We start from the raw sequence: 15,330 nt of genomic DNA on the forward strand, positions 1-15,330 counted from the left end.
AGACCACCTATATGACAGTGATCCTCTAAGATTATAATAGAGCTGAAAAATTCCTATTTTCTACTTCAGAGTCACCACAACATTGTCGTGAAACGCATTGCTCATGTGTTTCTGGTGATGCTAGTGATAAACGAACCTTTATTGACCATTGTGTTACAATTGCCTACAGCATTTAGTCCAGTAAGATTCTGTACAGGCTTGTAGCCTGAGAGCAGTGAGCTACACAGCCTAGATGTGCAGTAGGCTCCATCTAGGTTTGTGTAAGTGCACTCTACGATGTTCGCACGTTACGAAATCATCTAATAACACGTTCTTCAGAACATAAAACCCTCATTAAGTGGTGCACGCATGATTACACATGAATGAGTAATGAAATGCAAATTGTGTTATTTCAGCGATTCCACGGAACAAGTTAAACGCTCTTATACTTGCATTTAAAACTGGCGTTGCTTAAGTTGAGATGAAAACTGAGGAAGAAAGGGAAAAGCTTTGTGTTTTAGAACAGCAGTTCCCTTCTTATCTATGAGGGATATGTTTCAAGACCCCCAGTGGATGCCTGAAACCGTGGATAGTACCGAATCCTATACACACTGTTTTTTCCTTTATATAAATACCTTTCCACAACAGCTTTTCTTTGCCATATCCAAATTGTTAGCATCACTACTCTTATGTTTCGGGGCTATTAGTAAGTAAAATAAGAGTTACCTGCACACAAGCACTGCAATACCTCATTAGTGGGTCTGATAACCGAGATATCTACTAAGCGACTAACGGGAGGGGAGCATGGATTCACTAGACAAACAGATGATTCACATCAAGGGTGGGACTAAGCAGGAGGGGGAGAGATTCCATCGCACTACTCAGAATGGTGCGTAATATAAAACTTATAAATTGTTTATTTCTGGAATTTTCCAACTGCAGTTGCTGGCGGGGAACTGAAACCATGGAAAGTGAGACCACAGAGAAGGGGAGACTACTGTACTTTAACAGCAACTTCTTCCAGCTGTGGAGAAACTAAATGGGCCTTTGGGAAGTGGGGACCCAGATTTTGCTTGTCAGAAGGCTGAAGATCCATCCTCTCTATGCCATGGCAAACTATTTGTTCAAACTTTTGACTGCTACACATTAGGTTGCAGGCCAGTGGTCAACCAAGTCCTTAGTTTTATGGGAAACAATAAGAAAAAGTCAGAATGTCAGTGTATTATCTCAGTTTTCCTAGAAAACAGAGGATCAGATGGGAGTAGGTGCTTCTGCTTTATCTGAGAGATAAAATCCCAGTCCAGAATGAAGGAAAAGAGAAGTGAGTGAGGCAAGTACGGGGAACAATGCAACGTGCTCAATTACCATGGTAATGATCGCAGTATAAGAAGCTACAACACACAACTGGCATCTAGATGTTCGTATGTACTAAGTGATGGCAACTTCCCCAGTTAGGCTGTATGATGCAACTGTGGCTCAGAGGTGTCCACTGGAAAGAAGGAGGGGAATTTGTGTGCCTTTTCCCCGCTGCCACCAGCTACCCACTGGACAAAACTCATTCCCATGAAAAGGTAATTCCCCCACATTTCTGGGATTTATAAATCACATGGCCCCTTCAGCAGCACCCAAGAAGTCATAGCCTGCAACTTATAGTGTGGGCATCTCAAGCCAATATCCAAATGTGAGAAGGAGCCAGACTCTACACATGCGGCTGGATGGTTGTGGAGGTGGCCGAGGTTGAGCTGAGAGTCTGGGAGATAGGACAGGCCACTAACACCCAAGGTGGCACATGTGATGTCCAAAAGAGGAAGTGTGTGCAAAGTCCTTCTTGCCACATTCAGCAACATTAGAAAGAGACAGATAAAATTAATCTGGAGTTAGTAAGAGTACAAGGAGGTAATGCAGGGAAGAGGCAGAGAACTAAAATGTTAAATCAAGCTACTACATCCAGAGACTGCACTATGCTGATCAGCTCTGCAGTCAGGCCAGTAGGACACCGGCAGAGCAAAGGATTTCTGCTGAGATCACTAACGACCCACTTCACCACACCGTGTAGGGGAAACAGGAAAAAACAGAGTCTTTAAGTGGCTGCCCTACACAAATAAACTCATTCATTCCCTATGGGTAAAACCATAGTGGAACCTATGGATTAAAGGCTGGGAACTGCCAGCAGGCCTGTCATGCTTAATATTCCTACCTTGACAGCTTTACACTCTTCCCCTCCCCCTTCCTCACTGTATGTCCATATCGAATGAAATGAATACGTAAAGTCTTTAAACTGTAACTCACAGGAACTGAAGAACAATATATAAACAGAACACTAGGGGTCTGTCTCACTGCCTTTAGTCTCAGTGTCTTTACTCTGTCTCTCTCACTGTCCTCGTCTCTATTATCTCCGTCCCTCTGAGTCTCTCTTAGGCTCTCTCAGTCTCTGCCTCTGCAACGAGACCACGCTCTGTCTGTGGAGTGTTATCCCTCTTCTAATAAACTTTCCTTTCGACTCTAACTTTGGCCTGTGTGTTGAACTCTTTCTATTTTCTCTGCCAAGACCCTCTTCTTCTCTCAGTGCAGGGCTTGGTCTCCCCACCACTCAGGAAAATTTACCCTGTTCTGCATCAGAGTGAGGGAAGTAAATATGCAATTTCAGTTAAGCTGGAGTCCCACAATTTGAAATCTGCAGTTGGAAAACAGTCAGGCTCTTCCATGACCCTAAAATAAAAATGATAAAAGGGGCAGGCACAAAACTGCAGGCCTTCCCACAAACACCTTTCATTAATAGATCTCTGCAAGGGAGAAGAGGCCAACCTGCTGGTGTTCAGGGGGCTTAAGAAACTGTCCTGTCACTTAAGCCCACTGTTCTGAATTGCCTCAGAACAGAAACCATTAAGCTAAGAGGCAGTTTGGCGGTCAGACCACAAAGACTCATAGATAACAGGGAAGAATCTTCAGGCTTAAAAACATCTAAACAAGATGTGCACTATTATTAATATCAAAGGTAATGAATAGGCTAGAAACCTGCCAAGAACTCTGAGAGAACTTTTTGCCAAAGAAACTCCAGATCTGGCCACCTATGGTCTATGACTATTTATCCTGTAAAATAATCTCTAGGTCCTTAGCTTCTATGAGCGAGAATTAGGCCACAGAAACAGTGAAGCCACACAAATGACGTCCTTTCCAAAACCCTCCTCAATTTGGGCCTTGGAGGATAATGGACAAGGACTATAGTCTAGCAGGCAGAGCCAGGGGCCACAATCCACTTAGGCCATAAGTGCACTAGGACAAGAAGGCATCACTCATCCACCCAGAGGATGTGATGATCGTTTCTGCCTGGTGTGTCTTTGATTCTCCTCTTTTCTGAATTGTAGTTTTACTGTTGTTATCACCCTCTTCCTTCTCCACAACTGGGAATTCACATGTGTAGGATGCAGAAAAATAAATTTCTTCATTATGGGAACTCAAGAACCTGAAAATACTCTGGACTTTGAGTTGCAAGTTATAACTGAATGAAATGTCAGGGGTGGTGACGTATGTCTGAAAACAAGGGTATGTATGGATGTTGTTTACCAGGGTAGACTATGGCAAACACTATGCAGCATCCTCTCTCTGTTTTTCCTCAGTTACAGAACTCTACTTTGTATGAAGTAGCAGTGTGCCAGATTCTATGGCAAACTGAGGTGGTCCTGTGTCACTCTTCTGGCCATTGAGATCCTAAGTTTTTAAAAGGAGAAGACACAGTTATTTGGATTGCTTGTGTTGCTTTTTGTTTTCCTTTTTTTCCTATCCCCTCTTTCTTGGCTAGAATGCAAGTGTGGTGCTAGGATAAAGAGCTATCTTGAGGATGAAAACAAAACCAAAGTATGGCAGAGTGAAAACAGAAAGGAGTCTGAGTCCTTGGCCACTTCAAGGAATAACGGAACTGACTCGGGCAATTTCGATAAGCAGGGGAAATAAACTTCAATGTGATGAAACTACTATTTGGATATGTGGTCCAAAGCAAATCCTAATCACCGGCAGACCCCAAAATGGAAAAGCCTAATGAGCCAATAAGAAAGCTTTCCCAACTGTTGAAAACTGTGAAATGTCACAAAACTGGAAATCCGGAAATAAGAGTTGTCATGCCAATTCTCCAAAATAACTTAGAAGCCTCCGAGCTGGTAGTGACATGGGCTCCTCCCCTTGCCACGTTGTTACTTTGTGCCCTTGAGCGCCTGAAACGGGCATCATGTCAATATTTGATGTGTGCCCAAGAGCTCTGAATACTAAAAGCACCTTGCCACACATGAGCACATCACATTTCATACAAACCCAGTGTCTCTATTGTGTCAGATTTGGTTTAAAAATAAACAAAATAAATTAATAAATAATATTAGAGATATCAATATATGAGTATTGGCAATATCGCTTATAATCTATAATCTTACTCGCTCTTAAATTCCTCATCAAAAAATTAGAATAAGATAAGCTAACTCGCGATGATGTTTAAATGAAATAATTTCACAGCATTAAAACAAAGCTGGGGTATCCCCAAGACACCACTGTATAAGAGAAGCTGTCCCCAAACGGGATATAGAAAGTATTTTTGCATTTTTTTCATTTATAAGTTAGCTTTCTTTTTTTTTTAATTCATTCAATCAGACTTCATTAATCACTACCCTGTGCAAGGCACTAGGAACACAAAGATGTAAAAAGGCACAGAGATTGCCTTTGAGGAGTTAGCTCTCCTTCTAATGAAACTGAAAGGATAATAGATCAAAAAGACCCAAGAGATGAAGCTAATGACAACAATAAGTCAGCATCAGGTAAGGTACCATACAGGAAACCCAAGGGCAAACGTTGCTAGAAATGTCATATCTTAAAGCGAGACATGGTCCAGGACACCTCCCATAGCTGGAGAACAGCACAGAATTGACTTCAATTCCCAGATTACTCCAGGCTGAAAAGGAAACACTATTATTTTTATTGCGGTATAATTGCCATACACTATCTTATTAGTTTCAGGTGTATATCATAGTGATTTGATATTTATATATGTTATGAAATGATTACCACATTAAGTCTAGTCACCATACAAAGTTATTATAATATCATTGACTATATTCCCTATGCTGTACATTATATCCCCATGACTTGATTTATTTTAGAACTGAAAATCTGTACCTCTTAATCCTCTTTACCTATTTTGCCCACCCCCAACCCTTCCCCATTCTGTTAACTACCAAGTTGCTTCCTGTATCCTGAGTTTCTGTTTTGTTTTGTTCATTCATTTGTTTTGTTTTTTAGATTCCACATAAAAGAGAAATCATATGGTATTTGTTTTTCTATGTGTGACTTATTTCACTTAGTATAATACCCTCTAGGTCCAACCATGTTGTCATGAAAGGCAAGATTTCATTCATTTTAAGGCTGAGTAATATTCTATTATTCTATTAGACAAGAGCAACGAAAACAAAAACAGTATATATGTATATACAGTATATATATACTGTATATATACAGGAAACCATCGACAAAACGAACAGGCAACCTACTAAATGGGAGAAGATATTTGCAAATCATATATCTGATAAGGGGTTAATATCCAAAATTTATAAAGAACTGACACAACTTCATATAAAAAAAAAATCCAATTAAAAACTGGGCAGAGGATGTAAATAGACATTTTGCCAGAGAAGACACAGAGATGGCCAACAGGCACATAAAAAGATGCTCAACAGCACTAATCACCAGGAAATACCATTTCTGATATGCAATGAACAGGAGGATGATTTTCTAATTCTTTACTACTGGACATTTACTGATTTCTCTCCAGGGCAATCTGTTTACCACAGACTTTCCAATGTGGCTGCAGCGAGGTTGTGAATAGGGTACAAGAAGAGAAGGGTGTGAGATCAAAAACCTGGGAACCTTCTATTCCAACCCATTAATCAGCGATCTCAGGGTAGGCTAGTCTGACCAGAGGATATGTTTCATATAAACTGTTCTCCCAAACTGCAGCATAAATGCTACTCTATAACAGAAAAGAAACCATCATTCTGACTGGCCAACATATGTCACCTTTCCCTATAAGAGTATAGTATCTGAATCCTGGATGGTCAACTACAAATTAACCAACAAACATGTCTATTATAAAAATAGAGCATGCCGTCATTCTACGCAGGCCTCTTTAGTCTTCAGATTCTGGGAATGAGAAAAGAGACAAATTAGAACTAAGTTGCTCTCCTTTGGACACTGACAGAAGCATCATCGTGACTTCTCTTCTCAGTTGAATCCTAGATGATGTTACAATGATCGAGTCTGACTGCCTTCAGGCCTCTAAAAGAGGAAATCAAGGTCCTGACACCATGTGGTCATTAATGAGCTCATGTTGCTGGCAATCGGCTAAGAGGGTTACTTACTGACCTGACTTCAGAGGGATAATGCCATTCTGTCTTCCCAAGAGAGTACTCATGTCATTTCAATGATATAAATTACTCTTGATTTTCTAGACTAGACTAGCCCAAAATGGAAGGCAATGAAAGTCAAAACAATCAGCAGGTGAGAGGGTGATAAGCGTCACTAATATTGCTCGTAAGCATAAATGACCATAAAAGCAGAGTAGACAAATTAAAATCCTTTGAGGAAGAAAATATGAGAAATGTCTGAGTAAGTATATTATTGTGTGTCCAGTGTCTGAGTTCCTGGTCAGTGGTGTCATTTCCTGATACAGGATAGAGGAGGTAAGAGTCAGTATTCCTATTTTGGCCATATTTTTGAGGTAATTATTAGATGCCCAAGTGAAGACTTCAGGACAGTTGCCAGATACATCAGTGTGAAATCTCACCCACAAAACAACACCTGAGCTTTAAGGGTCACCAGCAGATGGATGGTATTCAGTGTCATAAGCCAAGGTCAAGGTGTCAATAAAGAAGAAAAGAGCTTCTCCCGTGTCTACAGGTTTGGTGAAGGAGCATAAGTCAGTAATACAAGCTGATAAGGAGTGATGGTCAGCTGAGAGAATGAGATCAATCTTGTATTACAATAGCCTGGAGAAGACAGTGTCCAGTCGAAGAAAAGCAACTCAAGAAGAGGAAAGTCTCATCTTCAACTCTTTAGTCCTCGACTCCTACTCCTGGTATGTAGTAGTGATTCTATTAGTGTCCCTAGAATTGGTCTTAGAGAAGCTTGAAGTCTATAAATGTCATAAGATCTACTGGAAGAACAGGCTCTGGAAAACAATGACAGTCATTAAAGAGTTCCAGGTTTTTAACTCACTTGTTCAATCATCATCATAGCTAACGCTTTCTATTTAACACTTTCTCCTCATGAAGCACTGTAAGTAAAGCATTACGAACCCCTTCAGGAACACTGCGAGCTAAAGAGTAACAGCTCTATTTTGAAGATGAAGAAACTGAAGCTTCGAGAGGTTATCTGACTTGCTACTGTAAATTGCAGATACTTGTGATTAAAACCCGGTTTTGTGTCATTGCAAAGCCCATATTCTTTTCATCTCTTCACACTGACTACATCTATTACAAGTCCCCAGGAAAAGCAACTCTGTGCTTAGGGCCAACTTCATGGGCACGTGACCTACATAGGGCCCCACTCATAGGAGGGCCCTGCTTGGTTTAATGTTCCACCATCACTGTTTTGAAATTCTTCATTATTTGTAAACACGAGGACTCACATTTTCATTTTGCTATGGGCTCCACAAATTATGTAGTTGATCCTGTCTCCATTCACAGGTAAAGCATTTTGGCAGGGTGCACTTAACCTTTCACAAAATTGGGTTTCTGGTTCACAAACATGGGGGCTGCTGCATATGCATGCAGAAAGGGTGCACAGTGTGAGTTTTTCAACTTAAAAACCTACTCGCCAATATTTTCCCTCAAAATATTGCCTCAAGATGTTCATTCCTTTAAATTAACAAAAGACTGGCCCCCCGCCCTGCAACAAATAGTTTTATACATCCCAGGGTCTCACTTCACTCACCTTGAACATTCTTTTTATTTTTCTCCCCCAGCTAAATAGTCTCCAAAAACACTCTTTTAATTCCTCTTAAGACTGCTAGAAGGACACCCTTTAATAAAAACTCCAAATCTATACTTGTAAGGAGATAAATTATTGGGTGATTATTTACAACACAAAGGATTACTCACCATGGATTCTTTTAAACGTACACTGAGAGCTCATTCCTTGTTTCCGAGCCATTAACTACTCAAACATTATGGTGCAGAAAAACAAACTAGAGGATTGGCTACTCCGAGGCCGAAGAGAGGGAGGGGCGGGGCCTAAGTCACTGATGTGGGACAGCAGACAGCAGGGTAAGGACTGGAGCGAGGACACCAGCGAGGAGAGAATCCATCACATCTGCATAACTTGCAGCATAATCTTAAAAGTGGATCTGGGGCCTAATTAACAGTAAATGCTAAGACTTAAAAAGGCATAAAAGTAGAGTGTTATTCCCCAGAAAATATTTAGAATATGTAGTGGATTATCTAGTGATGTGAAACTTTAGCTTAAATGACTAAACAATGAGAACTTTAGCCTAAAATAACAATAATATGAACAACCTGATCTCTACATAACTCTACCCAAGTCTTCTTGGCTTGCCCCTGCTCAAGCGAGATTCATCACCCTCCGGTGACAGGCCGGTGGTGCACCCCAATGATGGGAGAAGATTCAAACTCTAAGCAACAGCCTCTGTCTTCAGTGGCTTTTGGGGGCTGGCCAAAATACCACGATACATGGCGTAGTGTTATTCTCCTAAACCTGATACAGGAAACATAAAGTTCAGTACCTATGCCAGACACAACGGCTCTAGGAGAAAAATGACCTCCTAGAGTACGAAAGCCCCCAGTACCCACATAGAAACTAAACTAGAATGCTACCCCCCTCCAAGACTTGCTAAAGTGAGGGGGAACAAGGATAGCATCTACATGTTGCAAATTCTATAATACCTGCTTAAACTCTTCCGTAAGTTTCTCGTTGCACTTAGAATAAAATCCGTCTCATTATATGCCCTATCTTACCTGGCCTAGCCTCTCCAGTCTCATCTTTTCCCATTCTTCCTCTTACCCACTCCAGCCACACAAATCTTGCTGTTTCTTGAATAAATCGAGCTTGTACCCACCATGTGGCATTTGCTCTTGCTGTTCTAGCTTCCAGATCTCCTCAGATCCCAGACGTTTGCAAGAATTACTATATCTTGTCATCTGTTGCTCAGATCAATTGCATCTCTTAAAGGGTGGTGTTCTCTGAAAAGATATTGCTAATTTATTTGCACATTTGTTTACTGTCTGTCACACCCCCTTATAAATCTAAGCTCCATGAGAACAGAAGCCTTGCCTTTCTGTTTTGTTGCTAAATCTCCATTTTCTAGAATAGTGCCCTGGCACATAGGCTGCTACTAATAAAATATCTCTTGAATGAATAAACACATAAGCATACTATCGATATTTACTTGCAACCTATAGTCCGGACGCTGGAAATTGGTGGACAAAGCGGGGGCATGGCATTGATAAAGCTGAGTTGAGGTGAAATAGAATGGAGAGAAAAGAAGGAGAAACAGAAGAAGAAAGCCATTTCCTGCAAGGACAAAATGAAAAAATCCCTGATCACTCAGTGCACTGTGGGGAAACCCTAAACTGGGAAGGTTTATTCCTAAGAGTCCCATTAGAATTTGGTGGGTTCTCACCACTCAGCCCTATGCAGAAATTCAAAGCACTGAAGTAGATGCACAGACAGCTGCATGCATGGATATTACAACACGGTGCAGACTGAATTTTTCAAAAAGGCAGGAATGACACATCTTAATACATAAATTAATAATACAAAAATATAAAGCAAGAACGCACATTTTACAAGCTCACATACAAAAGTACATACATTGAAAACATTAGAATGGTAATCTGTGAAGAGAGAACGAAATGAGAATAGGAAAAAGAGATAAAAAGAAATGAATAAATTAAATACAAATGAAAGAGACCTCATGTGGACCAATGGCAACGGTGTTCCATGAAGTGAGGATCATGCTTAATTCAACCTTCTGTCCCTGAAGTACAAGAGAAAAAGGGAATTTCATCTTCTGATTCAAGTCACTTTACACAGAGAGCTAAATTTCTGGCAGAGAAGTTTAAACTTGTTGAGGTACCTAGGTATCTCTCAAGTTTTCCTGATTAAGAGCTACTTTTGACTCCTGTAGAGTCTCTACCTAAAGATAGCCTGAACATTCAAGCTCCTGATTTGGTGAGTGGGAGAAAGGAGCCCCAAGAGGGCCTTCAGTGGCTGAGAGGGTCATGGCCTATTCCCATAAAGAATCCTAATAATCCCAGGAAAGAGAATGGGGAAAGTAGGGATGTTGGAAAATTGGGCGCCCCATCATAGTCAAAATGGAGTCATAAACCATGATGAAGTTCATGGGGATGGGGAGGAGTAAAATGTATTTAAAAAGCTGTTATTTGTCCACCTCAGGCCTGGTGTTAGATCTGTTAACATTCGTTCATTCATTCATTTATTCATTCAATTCAATATTCAATTCAATATTCATTCAATATTTATTGAACATATTTAAGTGCCAGGTTTTCTTCAAGTCACAGAAGTGAACAGAACAGCTACCTCATTTTCATGACCACATAAATAACAAGACACAAACCAAGTTAAATAAAAATATATATCAGAGATCATTGCTATGCAAAGAATTGAAACTGGGTGATGTGAGAGAAGGTAACTAGACGGCTTCTTAAGTCTGAGTGGCTAGAAAGGCACAATGATTAAACAGCAGGCTTTAGTATTTGTTTAGATTCATATCCCACTTTCGTCACTTCTTAGTTGTGTGACCTTGGGGCAAGTCACTGAAGCTTCCAGTGCCTTAGTTTCCTCATTTTTTAAAATGGGGATAATACTGTAACCCACTTTTAAGGTTGATATGAAGATTAAATAAGTTAGTACATATAATGCTAAAGAATAGCTCTGAACTCAATAAGTACCTAATAAATGTCAACGATGATGATGATGATGATGATGGTGGTGGTGGTGGTGGTGGTGGTGAATTAAGCTGAGAAAGAAAGTAGCATGCAAAAATTTGCGGCAAGAGCATTCCAGGCAGAGGGAACAACATGTGTAAACACTTGAGAAACTGAAAGAAGTATGGCATGTTGAAAGAAGAGGGGTGGGGGGAATTCAGATCGTGATGGGCAAAGGGAAAGTAGTAGATAATGATGTCATAAAGGTAAGCAGTGGCCGGATAACAGAGTAAGGATTAATCCAGGATAGGAGCAGGGATTTTATTCTAAACTCTGTGAGAAACCACTGGAGAGTTATGAGCAAGGAAGTAACATGACTCTTACAATAACCAGCCTGGTAACAAAGGCTCGGTGTGGCTATTGACTGTTGGAGCCAAAATTTGAACCCAAGTCTACTGGGCTCTAGTCCTCCACCCCACCAAGGATCATACTTTTCACCTAGAGGATTCCTGAGTGGTGCCCTTCCTGCTACAACTGGCTTCCAATTAATGAAAACAACACTCTGCAAACATTTGGGCTAAAATCAGCATGTTAGGCACTTAGCTTTCGATGCTTTGCTCTCCTCGAGTGTCTAGAAAGGAAAACCAGACTCATCAGGCCAGGCAGGCATTCAGGCATATGAATTGGATAACACATCAAACTGGCCTTCTCTGAGGATGCCAGGCTTTCAGCAATTTCACATGTGCCTTGATATAACTGGTGCTTACAAACTGCCACCCAGCTCCTGGGACCTGGCAGTCTTTCCTTTCTAATTGGCATGTTTGATTACTTGGGGGAGGATATCACCACTTGTTTTCTTCAGCCAGCTTCGAGGAAGAGAGGGAGAAAAGGAACAAGAAACAGAGGAGGAGAGAAAACGTTATCATAGTAATTAACTGAGCCTGTTCTTGGTCCCCAGGCTATACCAGGCATTCAGAATACATTGTTCTGTTTTGATGTTTTGTTTTATTTTTTGCTGTAGCGCTATGAATAACTGTTACCAGAGGCTCCAATGCAAAGGTTGAGGACTGGTACCAGCTCTTACAGATATGCAGTGTTACTAAGCGACAGTACTTTTATATTCTTTCCACTCTTCAGTAGATCTGCAAATCCATTTCAACTTTCCAGCAATAAAGGACTATAATTAAATTCATGAAACAGTTATTAATAATAATAGCAAGCATTTTTATGTGCCGGGCACTGTGCTGAGAGCTTGGCATGCATTATCTCGCTTAATACAGCATTTTATAAGGTGTAAGGAAATGGAAAGTGCTGAGGGGACATGTGTGGGGCCACGGAGCACCTGCTGGATGCTGAATCCTGACCTATCTGACTTCAACATGCAAACCCACTCATGACACTGAGAAACCCTGCTCCCTCTCCTTATGTTAGGTACCGTGGGGCATTCAAAGATGAATTTGAGTCTTTCTCTACAGGAAATCTCAGTCATAGGGTTATAGACCATCAAAGCTGAAAGAGATCCGGGTGATCTAAGAAAAAGTGGAGTAATGTAGAAGCAGTAAACACATGTCCCTCCTCTGTACCTCTCTCTGGGGAGATATCATTAATTAATCACAAGCCTATTCTTGGCATTAGAACGGTTTTCAACACAGCCCACTGGTCAACCACTACCATTGCTTCAATAATTCATTTCCCAACAAATATTTATCTAATATATATTATGGTCTAGGCACTAGGGATACAGAGGTGAGGAGGACATTGGTTTCTGGATTTCTTCTGAATCACATTTTTATTGAGAATTGTCTATGATTCTCCTCACACCACTCTCACTATAGTGTTATATCTCACTGGACAAGAACCTTCTAACAAGAACCAGTTTCATGAATTGCTTGGTTTTTTTTTTCTCTGTAGAGCATTAGATGGTTGCGTCCACCTTACAGATTGAAGCTATGACCTCACCACGCATTCTACTATAATTTATCCAAAAAAACTCCCTATTTTGGCCAGAAACCTGTGTAATGCCTCCAACTGTGGTAAGAGCAGACTACCCTGTTTTATTGATGGTGTAGTTGACCATACTACTTGCTTTATCCAATAGAACATTAGGAGACATGATGCGAGAACAGCTGCTTTAAATGTCTTGTCTGTGTTGCCGTACCGTAGAGTGCTCCTATGATTTGTCATGAGAAACACCTGCCTGGGAGAGCCACCAGTCCAAGGAGAATGAAGAAACAAGTGGAGCTGACCTGAACCCAACTCACGACTTGGACACAAGCCCAGTCAATTCCCATCTTAGCCCAGCACAGTTCAGCCAACCTGCAGACCTGTGAACAAGAAAATGTTCATTGTTGTAAGCCTACTCGGGTTTTAAGACTGTGTGTTGTAGAGTCAAAACTGAACAATCCATAATTCTTATTTCCTTAGAGCTCTTTATATTCTTTTCACTTCCACTATTAGGCAGGAGCTACTGCCTTTCAAGAAATATAGTTTCATCTTTTTATAAGAACTATTGTGCATGAGACCACCATTATTTTACACCCCTCCTCTGCCAAAAAAAGCCAGTCTAAGATATGAACAGTGACCTGTTTACTAGGTGCATTCACTAGCTGGTAATATACACATTTTCCAATATAAATAATTCAAACCAAAAGTTGAAAATTACATGTCACAAAGTTTAAGGTGAGGCAGTCAACAGTCAGCTTATTTTACTAATCGGAGTTAATCAGGCAAAGAATAATCACTGCTAGTATAGAGAGTAGAAAGAGCTTTACTATAGAAAAATAGACTTGCATAACCATTGAGAGGCTGCAGGAAGAAAGCACAGGAAGGCTGCCATCAGGAAATCCAGAAGTGCAGAGATTTTAGGGAAGCTGCCACCAGCAGTCTCAGCAACCTACAGTGCCAAAGCAGGTGATTCTCAAGAAGATGCTCAAAAGTCATGGACAAAACATTGCCTCTGCCATTTCCAATGCCCAAACACCTGCCCAGCAGAAAAAAGGTGGCTTCTCTTCTACTGCACCTTCAAAATCTCATGTGAAAGCATCGCACTGATGTAATCTATCTGTAGAGTCCTACAAAGAAGTCCAGTTTCCAGGTTTGTGCCCTCTGATACAGGGGAGAACTTAGAAGGGCTGGGATGAGACTTGGCATCAACAAACAATCTCTCTCTGCTGTATCAAAGTCCAGATACTCAGGGTCAAACAAAACAGATATAAGCCCCCGCCTTCCTGGAGCACACAGTCCAAAGGCAATTTTGCTCAAAAGCGATTGAAATCTGGTGAATATCAAGGATAATTATAATATGATGCAGTATGTACAAAGCATCAAGAAACAGAGAGGGCATGGTTCTTACTCATTTAAGGGGATGAGCAAATCATTTCCTTCTTGGTCACACACACACACTTGGAAAAACACTGCACACCTGACATACAGAAAACATCATGTAGCCCTAAGGACAGGATGCAGAGTGAGAAAAGTAAATGGAGTTCTAAAGCATTTGAGATCTGTTACCACAAAAGCACTTATTAGAATTAGCTGCCCTTAACCCAAAATTTATTCTTGGGAGCAACATCGAGGCCTCGATTTATATTTTTCACAATTGCGAGCTCCCATGGTGTACTGCAGGTGTCCGCGAATAAGCCAACTTCTGAGATTTCCGTTTAAAGACACCTGCTTTCTGAAATATATTAATGCAACCTAGGTGTCCCATGCCAACCCACTATGTGGGGACTTTAAATTAAGCTTTTTGGAGGGGGGGAGGTATGGAGGGTTTCCCCTCACTCCTTTTCTCATGAATTACTTTTAAGTCCTCATATCATCAAGAAGTCCTGAGGTACAATATGTTAATAAAAGCTTTTCTGAATGGACGGTGGGTGGGTAGGCAGTGAATTAATTGAAAACTGAACAGTATACTGTGCTTTAAGAAAATTCCCGTTGTTTCCTCATTTACAATTTCCCTGCCAAACAGTATTATGTTCTAAGTTTAAAAAGCAGATATTATAGAGCCACAAGACTCCAGTTTTATTTAACAACTCCTTTTCCAACCAACGCCCAGAAGCACAGTGGCTGTCCCCCTTGCTGAAATGGAAGACAAGGCTTGCATTTGCCTGGGAGTTTGCATAAGGATGTGGTTTAAAAGTCCATGCCTGCTTTGAATCAACTTACTTGAACTCTCACATGAACAAAGAACAGCAACCTTAACATTTTACTGTGACAAAAACCCAACTCAGATTGGCTTAAGCAAAAGAGGAAATTTATAGTCTCCTGTTACAAAGAAACCCAGAGATTTCTAGCTTCAGGCTTGTCTGGATCTAGGACTCACACAGTGCCAGCAGGACTCCAGTCTCTCAGCTCTGCTTCTTCCTGTGTTGGTTTTAATATAAAGCAGACTCTTCTCAAGCAAGGGCAAGCC

This window comes from Pteropus alecto, unplaced genomic scaffold (genome assembly GCF_000325575.1).
Source record: "Pteropus alecto unplaced genomic scaffold, ASM32557v1 scaffold71, whole genome shotgun sequence".
Classification (NCBI taxonomy): Eukaryota; Metazoa; Chordata; class Mammalia; order Chiroptera; family Pteropodidae; genus Pteropus; species Pteropus alecto.